The sequence below is a fragment of the Pristiophorus japonicus genome, chromosome 2 (assembly GCF_044704955.1).
Source record: "Pristiophorus japonicus isolate sPriJap1 chromosome 2, sPriJap1.hap1, whole genome shotgun sequence".
Lineage (NCBI taxonomy): Eukaryota > Metazoa > Chordata > Chondrichthyes > Pristiophoridae > Pristiophorus > Pristiophorus japonicus.
Genome location: NC_091978.1, coordinates 77,655,552 through 77,671,257, shown reverse-complemented (window position 1 = coordinate 77,671,257; position 15,706 = coordinate 77,655,552). Strand labels below are relative to the sequence as shown.

General features: G+C 44.0%; 1 protein-coding gene and 1 non-coding gene across 3 annotated transcripts in view; one reads left to right on the top strand and one right to left on the bottom strand.

Annotated features, from left to right (window-relative positions):
• fam219aa (family with sequence similarity 219 member Aa) overlaps nucleotides 1–15,706 on the bottom strand; it is a 92,515-nt gene that overhangs the window by 42,803 nt on the left and 34,006 nt on the right. The window lies entirely within an intron of this gene.
• Nucleotides 1,967–2,039, top strand: trnav-cac (transfer RNA valine (anticodon CAC)). Its single transcript has one exon. It is a non-coding gene; the product is annotated as a tRNA-Val (tRNA).

Sequence of the window (15,706 nt, the reverse complement as noted above, 5' to 3'; positions counted from 1 at the left end):
GGACATGCCCCCTTTTGAAGAAAAAATTCTGTTCCAAAGTAGAACTGTTCTACCTGATGAGAACTGCAGAAAAAAAAATGTGGAGAATTGCGATTTCTAAGATAGTCCGTTCTCCACCAGTTGCTCCTAAAAATCAGGCGCAAATCATGTGGAAACTTGGGCCCATTACTCCATCTTACAAATGTTTACCCACTCACTTAGCGTGTCTTTATCCCTTTAAAGGTTTTTTTGTGTCCTCCTCACAACTTGCTTCACCACAAATCTTTGTATCTTCAGCAAACTTGTCTACATTACACTCGGTCCCCTTCATCCAAGTCATTAATATAAATTGTAAATAGTTGAGGTCCAAGCACCGATCCCTGTGGCACCACACTCGATACCGTTTGCCAACCAGCAAAAACCCATTTAACCCGACTCCCTGTTTTCTGATAGCCAACCTGCTATCCATGCTTATACCCACCGCCTCACGCCTTGACCAAATGTCGGGTCTGTCAGCGCTGAGCTGTGCCTAGACCTCATCTGTTAAGCTGAGATGGGAGGTCACTGAATCAGCCACTGAATTAGCTGATGAGTTGACAGCTTCAAATATCAAGTCAGAGATCCAGCTGATTGATATATGTTCCCTTAACTACCAGCTTCTCGAAACCACATTTCCACTACAGATTTTGAATCCTGAAAGTTTTCCCACAAGTCTCCATCCAGTCTGACCTCATTCCCTCTCTTACCATTGTCATCTCTACTTCACCTGCCACCTACTCCATCAGCACGGGTGCCATTGAAACTCAACTTTGTCCTCAGAATCCCACCACAATCAGCCCCAACACTAGCATCACTAACATTCTCTGCAATCAACTGATGCTGCACAGAACACAGGGCATCCGACCACAATGCTGCCCGGGAAGCCAGGGATGGCCTCATCATGACCAGATTTACTTCACTTGACGTTGTACACCCTGGCTGCCACATGATAAGTCTGGTTGACACCACCTCACACCAACACCATAAAGAATCCCTACAATGTCCAAGCTGTTCTTTTCAAACTCATCGCCATGCAGGGGTACGTTACGGCTCACCATTCACAGCAACTCACTAAGCCACTTCTAAATGTGCCCACAAATTCTGCCTGACAATGCAAAGTGTTGAAAATAAAAGTTTCAATATTTGACACCACATTAACAGAAACTTTACATGAACATTGGATAAAATACCCAAGAGCCAACCCGTGTGTTGTTGGTTTGATTGCATTAGGATGAGGGAGAGTGTGAACATAAGAATTAGGAACAGGAGTAGGCCATCTAGCCCCTCGAGCCTGCTCCGCCATTCAACAAGATCATGGCTGATCTGGCCGTGGACTCAGCTCCACTTACTGGCCCGCTCCCCATAACCCTCAATTCCCTTATTGGTTAAAAATCTATCTGGTGATTTGAATACATTCAATGAGCTAGCCTCAACTGCTTCCTTGGGCAGAGAATTCCAGATTCACAACCCTCTGGGAAAAGAAATTCCTTCTCAACTTGGTTTTAAATTGGCTCCCCCATATTTTGAGGCTGTGCCCCCCAAGTCCTAGTCTCCCCGACCAGTGGAAACAACCTCTCTGGCTCTATCTTGTCTATCCCTTTCATTATTTTAAATGTTTCTATAAGATCACCCCTCATCCTTCTGAACTCCAACAAGTAAAGACCCAGTCTACTCAATCTATCATCATAAGGTAACCCCCTCATCTCCGGAATCAGCCTAGTGAATCGTCTCTGTACCCCCTCCAAAGCTAGTATATCCTTCCTTAAGTAAGGTGACCAAAATTGCACGCAGTACTCCAGGTGTGGCCTCACCAATACCCTGTACAGTTGCAGCAGGACCTCCCTGCTTTTGTACTCCATCCCTCTCGAAATGAAGGCCAACATTCCATTCGCCTTCCTGATTACCTGCTGCACCTGCAAACTAACTTTTTGGGATTCTAAAAGACAGCGTTTCTGTAGTGTAGTGGTTATCACGTTCGCCTCACACGCGAAAGGTCCCCGGTTCGAAACCGGGTGGAAACATTATAGTTGGTTCAATGGTGAAATGGTGAGCACTCTGGACTTTGAATTTAGAGATCCGAGTTCAAATCTTGGTAAAAGCTGAATTTTTAGCAGCTTACCTGGTGGTCTAGTGGTTAGGATTCTGCGCTCTCACCGCCGAGGCCCGTGTTCGATTCCCGGTCAGGGAACATTGTATTTCTCTAAAAGAGTTTCTAAAAGAGTTTCATGCACAAGGACCCCCAGGTCTCTCTGCACCGTAGCATGTTGTAATTTCTCCCCACTCAAATAATATTCCTTTTACTGTTTTTTTCCCCCAAGGTGGATGACCTCACACTTTCCGACATTGTATTCCATCTGCCAAACCTCAGCCCATTCGCTTAACCAATCTAAATCTCTTTGCAGCCTCTCTGTGTCCTCGACACAACCCGCTTTCCCACTAATCTTAGTGTCATCTGCAAATTTTGTTACACTACACTCTGTCCCCTCTTCCAGGTCATCTATGTATATTGTAAACAGTTGTGGTCCCAGCACCGATCCCTGCGGCACACCACTAACCACCGATTTCCAACCCGAAAAGGACCCATTTATCCCGACTCTCTGCTTTCTGTGAGCCAGCCAATAATCTATCCATGCAAATACATTTCCACTGACTCCGCGTACCTTTATCTTTTGCAGTAACCTTTTGTGTGGTACCTTATCGAATGCCTTTTGAAAATCTAAATACACCACATCCATCGGTACATCTCCATCCACCATGCTCGTAATATCCTCAAAGAATTCCAGTAAATTAGTTAAACATGATTTCCCCTTCATGAATCCATGCTGCGTCTGCTTGATTGCACTATTCCTATCAAGATGTCCCGCTATTTCTTCCTTGATGATAGTTTCAAGCATTTTCCCCACTACAGATGTTAAACTAACCGGCCTATAGTTACCTGCCTTTTGTCTGCCCCCTTTTTTAAACAGAGGCGTTACATTAGCTGCTTTCCAATCTGCTGGTACCTCCCCAGAGTCCAGAGAATTTTGGTAGATTATAACGAATGCATCTGCTATAACTTCCGCCATCTCTTTTAATACCCTGGGATGCATTTCATCAGGACCAGGGGACTTGTCCACCTTGAGTCCCATTAGCCTGTCCAGCACTACCCCCCTAGTGATAGTGATTGTCTCAAGGTCCTCCCTTCCCACATTCCCGTGACCAGCAATTTTTGGCATGGTTTTTGTGTCTTCCTCTGTGAAGACCGAAGCAAAATAATTCTTTAAAGTCTCAGCCATTTTCACTATTAAATCCCCTTTCTCATCTTCTAAGGGACCAACATTTATTTTAGTCACTCTTTTCCATTTTATATATCGGTAAAAGCTTTTACTATCTGTTTTTATGTTTTGCGCAAGTTTACTTTCGTAATCTATCTTTCCTTTCGTTATTGCTTTCTTAGTCATTCTTTGCTGTTGTTTAAAATTTTCCCAATCTTCTAGTTTCCCACTAACCTTGGCCACCTTATACGCATTGGTTTTTAATTTGATACTCTCCTTTATTTCCTTGGTTATCCACGGCTGGTTATCCCTTCTCTTACCGCCCTTCTTTTTCACTGGAATATATTTTTGTTGAGCACTATGAAAGAGCTCCTTAAAAGTCCTCCACTGTTCCTCAATTGTGCCACCGTTTAGTCTGTGTTCCCTGTCTACTTTAGCCAACTCTGCCCTCATCCCACTGTAGTCCCCTTTGTTTAAGATTAGTACATTCGTTTGAGACACTACTTCCCCACCCTCAATCTGTATTATAAATTCAACCATACTGTGATCACTCATTCCGAGAGGATCTTTTACAAGGAGATCGTTTATTATTCCTGTCTCATTACCAGACCTAAGATAGCTTGCTCCCTTGTAGGTTCTAAGAAACAATCCCGTATGCATTCTATGAATTCCTCCTCAGGGCTACCCCGTGTGATTTGATTTGACCAATCGATATGTAGGTTAAAATCCCCCATGATTGCTGCCGTTCCTTTTTCACATGCCTCCATTATTCCCTTGATTATTGTCCGCCCCACCGTGAAGTTATTATTTGGGGGCCTATAAACTACGCCCACCAGTGACTTTTTCCCCTTACTATCTTTAATCTCCACCCGCAATGATTCAACATTTTGTTCATTAGAGTCAATATCATCTCTCACAACTGCCCTGATATCATCCTTTATTAACAGAGCTACCCCACCTCCTTTCCCTTCTTGCCTATCTTTCTGAATCGTCAGATACCCCTGTATGTTTAATTCCCAGTCTTGGCCACCCTGCAACCACGTTTCTGTAATGGCCACCAAATCATACCCATTTGTAATGATTCGTGCCGTCAACTCATTTACTTTATTTCGAATGCTGCATGCGTTTAGGTAGAGTGTTTTAATACTAGTTTTTAAACCATGATTTTTAGTTTTGACCCCTCCTGCAGTCCCTTTATATTCATACATATTGTCCCTTCCTATCACCTTGTGGTTTACACTTACCCCAGTGCTACTCTGCTCTGTTGCCTCCTGCCTTTTGCATTCTTTCTTGGGGGTCCTGTTCATCTGAGCTCTCACCCACTCTAACTAGCTCAGAGCCCTCTCCTCGGTTCCGAATATTCCGCACATTGAGGGGCGGCTAGTGAGATGAGGATGTGATAATGTAGATAGAGAGGAATGGGTAGAAGTGCAAGGTAAGTTGGTGTAAGGGTGTGCAGGAGGAGGGTAGGGAAGGCAGAGTAATGGGGATGTGATGAGAGGCACAGCAGGATGAGGTTGAGTGTCTTTGTACTAACATTTCGTGATCTACTGAGATCATTGAAACATTTGTAGCACTGCACCCAGGTCCTCCTAACCACAATCCTGCTTATGCCCTCCACAAATGTCAAATGAAAGCTGGCCATGGTCTCGGAGTCATAAAATGACGTCACCATACAGTTTCGACCTCCAAAATCCGGAGTTCCCGAATCCGGAATCCGGACACTGGGTCAATCTGTGGCGGGGTCGTCCGGAAACCGAAAATGTTCAGATATCCGGACTCGCCCCGCCTCGGCGAACCAACTTCGCCCGCCACAGCCAGATTTCGCGCGGCCCGACCTCGCCCCGGCCCTCCTCCCTCCCTCTACCTCAGCTGCCCGACCCCACCTACCTCAGGCCAGACAAGGAACCCCTCCACGGCGGCGGGCCCCGCCCGATCAGGTCCTCTTCGGCGGGACCCGCGCGAACTTCTCGTCGGCGGCAGGGCCCTGCCCGAACACTTCTACGGTGATGAGGCCGCGCCCGAACACTCGAACAACTCTTGACGAGCAACCCCCCCCCCCACCCCACTTTCTGACTTTCCGAAATCCTGAAATATACGAGCCTGGGCTCGGGTGTTTCCGGATTCGTGACGTCAGAAAGACGTTCAAAAATTAAGCAAAATGCAAACTCCGGAACAGCCTCGGTCCCAACGGTTCCGGATTCAGGACGCTGCACCTGTAGCTGCTTCCTCTAATTGGCCGAGAAACTCGCTTGACTTGGTTTGTAAAATCCGGCTTAGACATCGCTGCGGGAGTTCCTCAGGTCAGTGTCCTAGATCCAACCATCTTCAGCTGCTTCATCAATGACCTTTCCTCCATCAGAAGAGAGGCTGTTCGCTGATTGCAGTTTCCAGTTCCATTCACAACTCCTCAGATAATGAAGCAGTCATGCCCGAATGGAGCAAGACCTGGACGACATTCTGGCTTGGGCTGATAAGTGGAAAGTAACATTTGCACCACACAAGTGCCAGGCAATGACTTTCTCCAACAACCAAGAGCATAACCATCGCCCCATAACATTCAACAGCATTACCATCACCGAATCCCCCACCATCAACATCCTACGGGTCACCATTGACCAGAAACCTAACTGGACCAGCCACATAAATACTGTGGCTACAAGAGCAAGTCAGAGGCTGGGTATTCTGTGGCGAGTGTCTCGCCTCCTGACTTCCCAAAGCCTTTCCACCATCTACAAGGCACACGCCAGGACTATGATGGAATACTCTCCACTTTCCTGGATTAATGCAGCTCCAACACTGAAGAAGCTCGGCACAATCAAGGAGAAAGCAGTCAGCTTGATTGGCACCCCATCTACTACCTTAAATATTCACTCCCTGCACGACCGGGTGGCTGCAGTGTGTACAGGTGTGACGTTCGAAATCAGGAAACCTCTGGACCGAGGCCTTCCCGGATTTTGGAACATCTTTGCCTGGGCTGAGGTAGGTAGATGGAGTCATTCGGGCCAAGGTAGGTAGGGGAGGGGGTTTGGTCGGGCAGCCAGAGGTTGGTCGGGTCGCCGGAGGTTGGGGGGCGGGTGGGGGGGGTTGGTCTGGCCGAGGTAGGTAGGGGAGGGGGGTGTCGGTCTGGCTGCCGGAGGTCATGGGGGGGGGGGGGGGGGTCGGTCGGGCCGAGCAGCTGAGGAAGTCCAGATTTCAGAACATTTTGCGGTTTCCGAACGACCCCGCCACGGATCGGCCCGGTGTCCGGATCTCCGGATTTTGGACATCGCACCTGTACCATCTACAAGATGCACTGCAGCAACTCACCAAGACTTCTTCGGCAGCACCTCCCAAACCCACGACCTCTACCACCCAGAAGGACAAGGGCAGCAGGTGAATGGGAACACTATCACCTCCACGTTCCACTCCAAGTTACACACTATACAGACTTGGAAATATATTGCCGTTCCTTCATCGTCGCTGGGTCAAAATCCTGGAACTCCCTCCCTAGCAGCACTGTGGTAGCACCTTCACTACACAGACTACAGTGGTTCAAGGCAGCAGTTCACCACCAGCTTTTAAAGGGCATACAGATGGGTAATAAATGCTGGCTTGCCAGCAAGGCCCACTTCCTAGGAACGAATAAAAAAGTCTGCGGTTTTGCCCCCAAAACAATTTCCCAATTTTATTCGAAATGTATAATAATTTTTTTTAAGTGAAAAAATTCATTTTAATCTCTGATATATGTAAATCTTAGAAAATGTCTGAGGTATGCTTAAACAAGAGCGAGGAGCTGTGATATGTTTCCAGAGGTGGTTGCTGATTTCTTCAACATGAATTTTAAATGTGTTTTTATCCGCCAATGCCCAACTAACGGGTGACTATTTTGTGTTCCAGGCACAAGGGAAATTAAGTGGTAAATGCCATGTTAGAGTTAACAGAGTAGGTCAAATTCACATCTGAGTGGGGACCAGCCTGTATTCACACAGCCTGCAGACTAACTGTCCAAAACTTTTAGACTGCCCATGGCACATTAAAACTAAAGCAAATTCCAAATTTATTACAACTTTGAGAAATTGATGAATATTAAAGTACGATAATAAAATAAATCTCATCCAAAAGAGGTGCATTAAAGGTACATACACTGCTGTGGGTTTAGTGTGGTCAGATTCAACAGACAAGCTAATTCATTCTTCACGCTTGTTCTGTTCCGAGCAAACACGAGTGCAAGGACTAAGATCCGCAAGAGGCCCATCAATGTATTTGCAGCTAGATTTACCAGTTGTATTAACCAATATGTCTTCCAATAAGTCTCATTCTGTTAATATACAAAAATAGGCCTGGTAAAAATACAAAAGTGCTCTCCTTCCAGGTACTCAAGGCAATGATTGACCCCCTACCCTACAACACACACAAACTCTCTCTACTGTTGGTGCTCTCCCTCTCGGGCTCTGTGGGTGCCCTGCTGGTTTAACTCTACTTTAAATGTAGTTTTAAAAAAGAAAACTCATTTTCACACAGGTGTTTTATTTGCGTTCAAAATGAATTTGCAGAATGATCAAACTCTATTTTTAAGAAATGTAATAAAATTGATTTCAGTATAGTCATGATTCTGCAGGTAAATGCTAAATGGTGAAGGCAATTTAAATAAATAAAAAAAAAAACAGAAATTGCAAATAGATTGAAACACTCGTTAAGACCAGCCATACAGAAGATCCATTTTAGTAGGTCCTGTTCTTAGGGAACCCGGCAGTAGTATCACAATATAAAATAGTTTCTTGATGCTGCTTCTGTGTGAACAGGTGGTCATCTATGGTTTGACTGATCGCTGTACTCCATCCTAAACCCCCCTCCCCATTTGTGTTGCTTCACTGTTAAGCAACATGGTCAACTCACTCAAAGTATTATTAATGTACAAAAATATCCACCCACTATAGGTGTAGGACACACAACGTGAGAGACTATCTCAGGCATAATTAATCTCTGCATTGGATTTGGATATTTTTACAAAGCAATTTTTTGCTTCCACACTTTACACCTTTGATTTAACCACACATCGCAGAGGCATGCACCATAGTAGGAAGGTATAACACATTCCCAGTCCTTTATGATGCTGACTTTTAAGTGCCAAATTGGGTACCATGGTAGTAAATTATTAATCTGGCAATTACTGAAGCAGCCCACATTTTCTCTCCATAGGAAACCTCAATTTGGATTGAAACTGAAACCTTGCACTATCCTTGAAGAAAGGGCATCTATTTATAGATTTTTCAATCCCCATAAAATTTGTTTTTTTGCGAGTGAGTAATTACTCTTCAGAGTAACTGTGCCTGTTTTCCATAGCAGTTGCCTTGCCGTCATGAAGCAGAATGATCCTCACACCACCTTAGAGAAAACATTGATTATGTGTTGTGTCAACAAGAATTTGCACTTAGCACACTGTTTTTCCTATTCTTCTAAAATCACATAAAAACTCAGCCTTCAAAGCACCCCAGATTTGTAGCTGATTATAATTCTGTTCTCAACACTACAGCATGGTACTTCAGTATTATTCAAAGCCATGGAAGTGAGTGGGGTTGCCAGATTTCCCCACTTATCAGAAGGCTTTCTTTTGGGATGGTGGGAAAGAATGGCATGGGCAATTTTGTGTACTCATTGCTTACATTTGATCATTTTTGGTTGGAATTCATGCAAGAGTGGCCACCATAGCCAATTTCTACAATTATCAAGGTAACTACTGACATGCAGACTTTGTCTATACATAGATTTTTTTTTTTAATTACTGCAATGGCTTTGCAGTGTGAAACAAGAATGTTTGACTGTCAGCATGGAATTTTTCAGTCAGAAGGTTGTGGATTCAAGTCCCACTCCAGGACTTGATCATATGAAACTTGTCCGACAATCTAGAGCAGTACGGAAGGAATGCCGCTGTGTCAAAGGTGTCATCATTCAGATGCGAAGTTAAAGTGTCTGCCCGTGGTTCAGGTGGATGTTAAAGAGTCCATGGCATTATTCGAAGAACAATGAGTTCTCTTGGGGGTCCTGGCCAACACTACTATCTCAAATAATTCAATCAAAAATAGATTATATTTTATCTTTGCTGTTTCTGTAATACAGGTTGAACCTCCCTTATCTAGAACCACCCCTCGTCTAGAACCATTCCTGGCCACTCCGACATGAACAAATTGAAGTCCTTCCTCGCAGCCGACTCCCGCAATTGATGTCCTGATACCGCGATCCACCCCCCATGATTTCTGTCGCACTCCCAGCCCCAAAATCCCCTTGCTCAGTACATGTACCATCCAATTTAACATGATGTGTGTGCGTGTTTTCAATTTTCCATCACCCTGCTCCTTAGCCAGTATGCCAGAGGGATTCCCAACCAATTCCATTTCTTAGCTTCCTCAATTGGCATGTGTTTTGCTTTTAAACTAAATATAAAAAAATATTGTAGAAAAATAACAGAGTGCATGAGTTTAAATGTCAATTCAAATTTGCTAATCCCTGCCCCAAGAGCCCAAATGCAGCCACTTCAGACAATTTTACTGTTTATTATTCCATCGCCAATACAGAACTCATTTTCCCTCACACTAAACTTTCACCACTTTAGAATAACATTTTGATGTAGAACATAACAAAGCAGATTAATGATAAATATAAAGAAGTTCAAACAGCAGCCATATCATTAGCAACAATTATACTGTAATTATGTTGCACTGTACTTGAATTTGATGAGGTCACAGTACGTGGCCTTGGCTCTCTGCAGTCAAGCAATAAAATCATAATCTTAATATGTACCAGCCAGACTGCAGTCACAGATCATGCTGTAGGGTATCAGGAACTGTTGTAATTATTCTCTTAGCACTGCAAGATGAAATAGTTGTAATAAAACCAGCTTTGTCAGATTGTTTCATTGGATGAAAAGTATTGCATGTTAAATTCCAGCAAGTAACAGTAAGTTCTGCAGACATTTTCATCGGTCATAAATACCTCTGGTTTGAACAAAAAAAATGGATATATTCAAATATCTATTTAATATGCTAGCTGTGTTCTTCTGTCTTCCCTTCTTCAGTTGGAGACAGATAATCTAGGTTTTGTAGTTCTCAGTGGCTATCAATGATGTTCAGTATCAGACAACAGGACATTGCACCTTGGTTGGGTCTCCCTCATTTTCCCCCAACATTTGCTCCCCACATCTTAATGTTCAGAAGTATCAAATTATCAATAAACATTTTCATACATTCTGTAATAGGACATGTAAACCAAACTAAATTATGATATGCCGGTGTGAATCACATATAGATAAGACTGGATAAGGACAGCAGGTTTCCTTCACTAAAGGATGTTAGTAACCCATTATTTTTTTTTTAAATGACAATCCAACAGCTTCATGACCACTTGTACTGATGCTAGCGTTTTTAATTTCCAAAATGAAAGTCAGGAAACCTCTGCTCATAACAGGACAAGGTTTTGTGTTCTATTCATCAAGGTGAAGTTGCTTTGATGATGAGAATAATTTTAAAAATGCTAATGAACGCATGTTGATAATTTCCCACTGTGATTACAACATTAGCAAGAGAGGATATAGGTAAGGGAAAGCAATCAGCAGAGACTCTTGTGGTTACAACTGAGGAATAAGAGAGGAAATAAAACTGTAATGGCAGTTCAGTTGTCTACAGGCCCAACAGCAGCACTGACCTGGCAGAATGTATTAATTCAGAGAGCAACTCAAATTGGGAAGGAAGTGAATTTCTTGAATGCATTCAAGATAGTTTTCTGGTGCAATATCTTCTGGAACCAACAAGAGGGTAGGCCATACTAAATTTAGTGATGAGTCAGACTTAGTTAATAATCTAATAGTAAGGGGACATTTATCCAACAGTGATCATAGTATGATCGAACTCAATGTTAGGTTTGAAAAGAAACTTTATAGTTATGAGGACTCTAGATTTTGGTAATGCTAACTTTAATAGGATGAGAGAGCCGGATGACAGCAAACTGGTTAAAACTACAGATAAACTGTAGGAGGTGTTCAAAAAAGAATTTATATGAATACAGGACTAATACATATCCCCAAGGGGAAAGACCTCTACGTACCAAATAAAATAGCCATGGAGAGAGAGATAATATAAAAGCAGAGCTTTTAAAAGTGCAAAAAGTAGTGTAAATCCAGGAGGACTGGGAGAGATATAAAGAACACCAAAGGAAGACAAAAAATATAGCATGAGCTGCAAAAAGGAATACGAATTGAAACTTGCGAGGGGTATTAAGATTGACAAAAGGTCTTTACAATTATTGGAAGAAAAATGGTAGTCAAGGGTAATGTGGGCCTTTAAAAACAAATGGTGGTAATATTGCAAATGAAAATGAAATGAAGACTTGTTGAATAATAACAGTCAGTCTTCACAGTACAGGAAGAGGATAATATAACTGACATTAAAAGGGAAATTAATAATGCATCAAGGCCTGGAACTCACTAAAGTTGTGTCAGCCACTGCTCTGTTGGTAGCACTCTCACCTCAGAGTCAGAAGGCTGTGGGTGCCACTCCAGTGTAAGAGACTGGAGCACAAAAATCCAGGCCGACACTCCAGTGCAGTACTGAGGGAGTGCTGCACTTTCGGAGGTGCCATCTTTCAGATGAGACGTTAAACCAAGGTCCCGCCTGCCCCCTCAGATGGGTGTAAAAGATCCCATGACAGTATTTCAAAGAGTTATCCTCGGTGCGCTGGCCAATATTTATCCTGCAATCATCATCATAAAAACAGATTATCTGGTCATTTATCACATTGTTGTTTGTGGGAGCTTGCTGTGCGCAAGATTAGCTGCCGCGCTGCCTAGATTACAATAGTGACTACACTTCAAAGTGCTTAATGACGTCCTGAGGTTGTAAAAGGCGCTATATAAATGCAATTCCTTCACTTAATCATTTTTTTTTAAAGTCATTCTTTGCTGGCTTTTAAAAGCTTCCCAATCTTCTGTCCTCCCAGTAGTTTTGCCCACTTTGTAATGCCCTAGTCTTTAATTGGATACCATCCTTTATTGCTTTAGTTAACCATAGATAGCTATCTTTTCTTTTACACCCTTTCCTCCTCACTGGCATATATTTTGAGAGTTGTGAAATGTCTCCTTAAATGTACGCCACTGTTCATCAACCGTCCTACACTTCAATCTGTTTTCCCAGTCCACTTTAGCCAACTCTGCCCTCATACCTTTGTAGTCCCTTTATTTAAGCTTAGTAAGCTAGTTTGAGATCCAACTTTCTCGCCCTCCATCGGAATTTGAAATTCAATCATGCTATGATCACTTATTCCAAGGGGATCCTTTACTAGGAGATAGTTTATTAATCCTGTCTCATTATACAGGACCAGATCCAAGATAGCCTGCCCCCAGTTGGTTCCGTTACATACTGCTCAAGGAACCCGTCCCTTATGCACTCTATGAACTCTTCCTCAAGGCTACCCCGACCAATTTGATTTGTCCAATCAATATGGAGGTTAAAATCACTCATGATTATTGCTGTTCCCTTTTTACAAGCCCCCACTATTTCTTGGTTTATACTTCAACCAACAGTGTTGCTACTGTTTGGTGGGCGTAGTCTATAGGCCCCCTGTGACTTTACCCCCTTAGTATTCCTTATCTCCACCCAAACTGTTTCAACATCCTGATCATTTTAGCCAATATAGTTTCTCACTATTGCAGTGATTCCATCCTTTATCAACAGAGCTATCCCACCTCCTTTTCTTTTTGTCTGCCCTTCCGAATCGTCAAATACCCCTGAATATTTAGTTCCCATGCCTGGTCACCTTGCAACCACATCTCTGTAATAGCTATCAGATCATTTGTATCCATTTGCACCGTCAATTCATCTATTTAGTTACGAATGCTACATGCTTTTAGACAGAGAGCTTTTAAATTTGTTTTTTTACACTTTTTTCCTGCTTGTTTCCTCTGTCCTTCGAACTCACTTTCTTCATTTTTGCTTTCTAATTCCAGCTTTACTCCCCTCCCTACTGAATCTATTCTCAGGTTCCCATCCCCCTGCCAAGCTAGTTTAAACCCTCCCCAACAGAACTAGCAAACCCCCTGCGAGTCCCTGCTCTGTTGAGGTGCAACCCATCCAGCTTGTACAGGTCTCACTTTCCCCAGAAGCGGTCCCAATGCCTCACGAAACTAAAGCCCTCCCTCCTGCAACATCTCTCCAGCCACACATTCATCTGCTCTATGCTCCTATTTCTGTACTCACACTGGAAGAAAGTAACTAGTGGCGCCTCACAAGAATCTGTGCTGGAGCCTCAACTATTCACTATATTATTAATAACTTTGATAACATGGTAGGGAGCCAGATATCCAAGTTTGCCGATGGCACAAGGATTGGTGGTATAGTAAGCAGTGTAGACAGGAGCATAAAATTATAAAAAGACATTGATAGATTAAGCGAGTGGGCAAAACAGTGGCAGATGGATTTCAAGGTTGGTAAGTGGATCAAAAAATGATAGATTTAAGTATTATTTAAAATGGTGAAAGGCTAGGAACAGTGGAGGCCCAAATAGATTTCGGGGTCCATGCACACAGACCACTAAAATGCAGAGGTGAGGTACAAAAAAAAAAATCAAAAAGGCTAATTAATGTTACTCTTTATAACTAGAGGGCGAGAATAAGGGGAGGAAGTTTTGCAATAGCTATACACCATCTACTGTTCTGTGCACCACAACTTAGCAAGGATATATTGGTTGGGAAGGAGTGCAGCACAGATTCACCAGAATGCAACGAGGGCTCCAAGGGATAGATTATGAGGAGAAATTACATAAACTAAGCTTGCATTTCCTGGAATATCGAAGACTAAGGTGAGATTTCATTGATGTTTTAGAAAGGAATTGATAGGATAGTTAGGAAGAAACCTTTGTCTGATGATGGGGAGCCTAGGACAAGGGGACATGTCCATAAAATCAGAGCCAGGTCATTCAGGAGAGAAGTTAAGAAACATTTCTTCACACAAATCTATATTAATGACCTAGATGAAGGGACCAAGTGTAATGCATCCAAGTTTGCTGACGGTACAAAGCTAGGTGGGACAGAAAGCCGAGAGGAGAACACAAAGTCTGCAAAGGGATATAGATAGACGAAGTGAGTGGGCAGCAAGGTGGCAGATGGTCCGCTTGCTTCACGACGACATGCAAGTCGTGATCCTGACCAATGGATCCACCACAGACCCAATCCACGCCCAGACTGGGGTCAAGCAGGGCCAACCCTCTTCTCGATCTTCCTCGCTGTAATGCGGCACCTCACACCCAACAAGCTCCCCGCTGGAGTGGAACTAAACTACAGAACCAGTGGGAACCTGTTCAACCTTCGTCGCCTTCAGGCCAGATCCAAGTCTGTCCCATCCCCTGTCGTCGAGCTACAGTACGCGGACGACGCTTGCATTTGCACACAGAGTCTGAACGCCACGTCATAGTCAACATCTTCACTGAGGCTTACGAAAGCACGGGCCTTACACTAAACATCCGCAAGACAAAGGTCCTCCACCAAGCTGACCCCGCCACACAGTACTGCCCCCCCCTCCCGTCATCAAACTCCACAGCGCGGCCCTGGACAACGTGGACCACTTTCGATACCTTGGGAGCCTATTATCTGCAAGGGCAGACATCGACAACGAGGTTCAACACCGCCTCCAGTGCAGTCTTCGGCTGGCTGAAGAAAAGAGTTTTCGAAGCTGAGGCCCTCAAACCTGGCACCAAGCTCATGATCTACAGGGCTGTAGTGATACCCATCCTCCTGTATGGCTCAGACATGGACCATATACAATAGACATCTCAAATTGCTGGAGAAATACCACCAACGATGTCTCTGCAAGATCCTGCAAATCCCCTGGGAGGATAGATGCACCAACGTTAGTGTCCTCGATCAGGCCAACATCCCCAGTATTGAAGCACTGACCACACTCTACCAGCTCCGTTGGGCGGGCCACACTGTTCGCATGCCTGACACAAGACTCCCAAAACAAGCGCTCTATTTGGAACTCCTATATGGCAATCGAGCCCCAGGTGGGCAGAGGAAACGTTTCAAGGACACCCTCAAAGCCTCCTTGATAAAATGCAATATCCCCACCGACACCTGGGAGTCCCTGGTAAAAGACCGCCCCAAGTGGAGGAAGAGCAACCGGGAGGGCGCTGAGCACCTCGAGTCTCGTCGCCGAGAGCATGCAGAAAGCAAGCAGAGGAGCGTGCGGCAAACCGCACTTCCCACCGACCGTTCCCTTCAACGACTGTCTGTCCCACCTGTGACAGAGACTGTAATTCCCTTATTGGACTGTTCAGTCACCCAAGAACTCACTTTTGGAGTGGAAGCAAGTCTTCCTCGATTTCGAGGCACTGCCTATGATGATGGTGGCAGATGGAGTATAACATAGGGAAATGTAGGGTTATTCACTTTGGTAGGAAGAATAGAAAAA